At 41.8% G+C, this 5,261-nt stretch overlaps 1 pseudogene; it reads left to right on the top strand.

Annotated features, from left to right (window-relative positions):
• The first annotated feature begins 2,629 nt into the window (after positions 1-2,629).
• LOC118989614 (RCC1 and BTB domain-containing protein 2-like) lies at positions 2,630-4,180 on the top strand (annotated as a pseudogene).
• Positions 4,181-5,261: the final 1,081 nt, after the last annotated feature.

Genomic DNA, 5,261 nt, shown 5'->3' with positions numbered 1-5,261 from the left:
GGAAAAATTAACATCATTAAAATATCCAAAGCAATCTATAGATTCAACACAATTCTTATTAAAATACCAATGGTATATTTCATAGATCTAGAACAAATATTCCAAAAATTTATACAAGACAAAAAACAACCTCAAATGGGCTCAGCAATCTTGAGAAAGAAGAACAAAGTTGGAGGAATCACACTACTTGATATTAAACTAAACTACAAGCCATTGTAATCAAGTAGCTTGATACTGGCATAAGAACAGGCATATAGATTAATGGAACAGACCAGAGATCCCAGAATTAAACCCATGCCTGTATGGTCAATTAATATTTGACAAAGGATGCAAAATGGTAAAATGGAGTAAAGACAGTCTCTTCAATAAATGGTGTTGGGAAAATTGTACAGGTATATGCAAAAAAAATGAATCTAGATCACCAACTTATACCATACACAAGAACAAAGTCAAAATGGATAAAAGACTTAAATATAAGTCATGAAACCAGAAAAATACTAGAAGAAAACTTAGGCAGCAATATTTTTAACATGTCTTGTAAATATATTTTTGCTGATATTCCTTCTAGGGTAAGGGAAACTAAAGAAAAATAAACAAACTTCCACCAAGATGGAGGCGTAGGTGGAACACTGTGCCTTCTCCCACAACCAAGTTTGAATACAACAAAGGTTTAGTAAACAAAGATGCAGCCAAAAGCAGACAATTGAACTATACGGAAGTCTGACAACAATGAACCATTCAACCGGACTGGTAAGAGGGGCGGAGCCAGCAGTGGAGCAGGGAGGATCCAGCAGTGGAGCAGGGTGGAGCCAGCAGTGGAGCAGGAAGGATCCCCCGACCCAGGTACACAGCACCCGGGGTAGCATCTCAGACCCAGTGAGGGTGCGGGGCAGGCTGACCACGGTCACACATTCGCGCGCAGATAAACCAGCAGAGGAGTGAACAGTGAGATGGACTGTGCGGCCCTGGCAGCAGGAGGCGGCAGAGGGAACCACCATTGCAGCATCACAACCCAGCGACTGAGGTGCCCCCGCCCTGGTGAACACCTAGGGCTCTGCTCCTCATACATAACAGTCACGAACAGTCCAAAATATGGCTCAAGAAGAACTCAAAGCCCCAGAGCCGATAACTCTAAGCGAAAAAGAAATAGTGAGCCTCTCAGATGCACAGTTCAAAACACTGGTGATCAGAATGCTCACAGAACTGGTTGATTTCTGTCACAAATTAGAGGAACAAATGAAGGCTAAAGTAATTGAAATGAAGGGAAATGCACAGGAAACCAATAGTGATGGAAAGGAAACTGGGACTCAAATCAAGGGAGTGGACCAGAAGGAATAATGAAACATCCAACCAGAAAAGAATGAAGAAACAAGAATTCAAAAAAATGAGGAGAGGCTTAGGAACCTCCAGGATATCTTTCAACCTTCCAACATCCGAATTATAGGGGTACCAGAAGGGGAAGAGGAACAGCCACAAGTGGAAAACTTATTTGAGCATAAAGGAGAACTTCCCCAATCTGGCAAAGGAAATAGACTTCCAGGAAATCCAGGAAGCTCAGAGAGTCCCAGAGAAGTTGGACCCAAGAAGGAACACACCAAGGCACATCATAATTACATTAGCCAAGATGAAAGACAAGAAGAGAATCTTAAAAGCAGCAAGAGATAAGGGGACAGTCACCTACAAAGGACTTCCCATCAGACTGTCAGCAGATTTCTCAAAAGAGACCATACAGGCAAGAAGGGGATGGAAAGAAGTATCCCAAGTCATGAAATCCAAAGACCGACATCCAAGATTGCTCTATCCAGCAGAGCTTTCATTTAGAATGGAAGGACAGATAAAGTGCTTCTCAGATAAGATCAAATTCAAGGAGTTCATCATCACCAAGCCCTTATTATATGAAATGTTAAAGGGACTTATCTAAGAAATAGGAGTTTAAAAACATAAACAGTGAAAGGACAGCAAACTCACAGTTATTATCAACCACAGCTACAACAAAAGCAAACTAAGAGGACAGCTAGATCAGGAGTGGAACCATAGAAATGGAGATCCCATGGAGGGTTAGCAACAGGGCAGTGGGAGAAGGAGAAGGGGGGAGAAGGTACAGAAAATAGCATAGACAGTAGGTAGAAAATAGATGGGGGGAGGGCAAGAATAGTAGGGGAAATATAGAATCTAAAGAATTGTGACACATGGTCATAAACTAAAGGGGGGGAATGGTGGGGGAGGGGGTGCTTGGGTGGAGGGGAATGAAGGGGGGAATAGAACAACAACTATAATGGTATAATCAATAAAATATATTTTTTTAAAAAATAAACAAACAGGACTATGTCAAACTAAAAAGCTTCTGCACAGCAAAAGAAGTCATCAACAAAATGAGAAGGGGGACCCACCATATGGCACAACATATTTGCCAATGATACTTTGGATAAGGGATTAATTCCAAAAATATAAAAGAAATTCATTCAACTTAACATCAACCCCCACCCCACCCAAAGAAAAAACAGCAACAACCAGCCAGACCAATTAAAGAACAGGCAGAGGACCTGTGCTTAGGAACTGGATAGTACTGAGTCAATATGGAAGAACTCCCCCTTTTTTATGGAGAAAGTGGAAGCTAGTACAGGCTACTCTGTCATCTTTGAATATGTTAGATGGAGGAAAGCAGCCGATTTTCTCCCTTTATTCCGAGGAACGTCAGTTATTTCATCAAGCTTGTGTCTTTGGCAGTGCTGACAATGAAGTTTTCTATACTACTGTAAACGATGACATTTTCCTGCTTGGCACAAACTGCTGTGGCTGTTTGGGATTAAGTGATGTCCGGAGTACCACTGAACATTGGAGACAGAATTCTTTAAGTGGCAGAAAGTAAAAATAAAATAACCTGCCTCAGCTATGGGAGTCATCCACATACTGTCCTTACAACAACAACAGAAGGAAAAGTCTTTACCTGAAGTCATAAAGCTTATAGATATCTGGGCAGTGGGACCACAAATCAGAGTTTGGTGCCCTGTCATGTCTCTACTAAGTAATTTGTCAAACAAACAAGTTGATTGAACTTGGCTGTGGGTCTTACCATTCTTTGGTGCCAACATCTGATGTGGAGGTAGGCTCTGGATCAACAGCTAAACTAGCTGATTCCTTGAAGAGACACCGACTGCTTACAGAGTACAGTAGTTGAGAATACAGCATGTGGCCAGATGTGCTCAACTGCAGTGGTGGACAGGGCCATTTATAGCTGGGGTTTATAGCTGGGTTACAAGGGAAATGGGCAGCTTGGACCTGGCAGTAGCGGCAACCAGTCAACTCTCTGTAGAGTAGCAGCTTCACAAGGCATTCATGTCCAGCAGGTTTCCTGTGGCTACCCACACATATTAGTATTAACAGAAGAAGGCCAAGTAGGTGCTTGGGGTGCAAATTCTTATGGCAAGCTGGGCACTGGCAATAAAAGTAACCAGTCCTATTCTACTCCTGTTGTTGTGGAATAGAACAGAATGTTAGAACTTACAGTCTGCCACTCTGCCCACACATCTGCTTTTAAGACCCAGGGGGAATATGTGTACACATGGGGCCTGTGTGGGGCCAGTCAGTGATCTTGCCTCACCTCGCCCACCTTTCCTGCAGGGACAATATGTTTGCCTGCTTTGCCACTCCCACCGTCTCCTGGCACCTCCTTTGTATGGAACATGACTACCACCTCAGAGTGACTGAGTTGCTGAAGACAGAATTTGTAAACCCCAATATTGCAGACCTGAAATTTCTGGTGGATGGAAAGTACAAGGCGTATTTATGCACAAGGTGTTGAAACAGTGAGAATGATATTTCATATCCTGTTTACTGAGTCTTCCTAGAATAACTGTACACGGACAGCATTAGCCTTGCTCCTGAGGAAACAGTAGGATTGATAGGATTGCTAGGATGTAGCTACATGGTATAGAGGAAGTTGTTTGAAAAAGCTCTGCCAGCAAACTATCAAGCAAGGAATCTGTGAGGAGAATGCCATTGCTTTGCTCTCTGTTGCTGTGAAGTATATGACACTGAGGATTTGAAAGAATTCTGCTTTAGGTTTTGCAGAAACCATTTAACTATAGTAACACAAACTTCAGGGTTTGCAGAAATGGACCAAGATCTCCAGAATAACTTTACCAGCAAAGCAAACATAGCTGAAGACTTTAAAAATTGATCCTGCCCTGGCTGGTGTGGCTCAGAATATTGAGCACGGGCTTGTGAGCCAAATGGTCACCAGTAAGACTCACAGTCAGGGCACATGCCTAGGTTGCAGGCCAGTTCCCAGCAGGGAACTCTCGAGAGGCAACCATACATTGATATTTCTCTCCTTCCCTTCCTCTCTAAAGATAAATAAATAAAATCTTAAAAAATAAAATTAAATTAAAATTTAAAAATCTTTAAAAATTGAGTCTCACCTGCAGGAAAAAATATTTTAGCATTTCCACTTTCTCTGGAAAGCTAGCGAATAACTTCTCTTTAATAGTATTTATGATGATTATGCTTGACTGAATACCTAAGGTCTGTCAAAAGAGGGATGGTGGTCGTGGCTGGTGTGGCTCAGCAAACTGAGTGCCAGCCAGTGAACCAAAGGGTCACAATTTCGATTCCCTGTCAGGGCACATACCTGGGTTACAGGCCAGGTCCCCAGTGGGGGTTGCACAAGAGACAACCACACATTGATGTTTCTCTCTCTCTCTTTCTCCCACCCTGTCCCTGTGCCTAAAAATAAATAAAATATTTTTTAAGGAGGGATGGTGGTCATTCTTCCCCATATGTTGCAATCCAAAGTTGATATAAAGGGCATTAAATGCTCTGATCAGAAATGCTAATTGTTTCAAAATTATGTCACTATTCCCATATAAATACATGCTTTGGTCAATGATGGACCACATATACATTGCTGGTGGTCCCTTAAGATAATAAGCAAAAAGTTTGTATGTATTTTTTCTTTCACTGTTATTTTTTGTCTATTTTTCTTTCCTTTGTATTATTTATTTATTATTTATTTTTATTTAAGATTTTTATTTATTTATCTTTAGAAGGGAAGGGAAGGAGAGAGGGAGAGAAATATCAATGTTTGGTTGCCTCTCATGTGTCCCCTGATGGGGACTGTCCTGCAACCCAGGCACATGCCCTGACTGGGAATTAAATCAGGATCCTCTGGTTCACAGGCCTGCATTCAATCCACTGAGCTACACCAGCCAGGGCTTTTTCTTTCTTTTTCTATACGATGTTGGAAGGAAATCCAACTATGT

This window comes from Sturnira hondurensis, unplaced genomic scaffold (genome assembly GCF_014824575.4).
Source record: "Sturnira hondurensis isolate 20B ecotype Veracruz unplaced genomic scaffold, ASM1482457v3 Scaffold0006496, whole genome shotgun sequence".
NCBI lineage: Eukaryota > Metazoa > Chordata > Mammalia > Chiroptera > Phyllostomidae > Sturnira > Sturnira hondurensis.
This window is presented reverse-complemented; position numbering and strand designations above follow the sequence as displayed.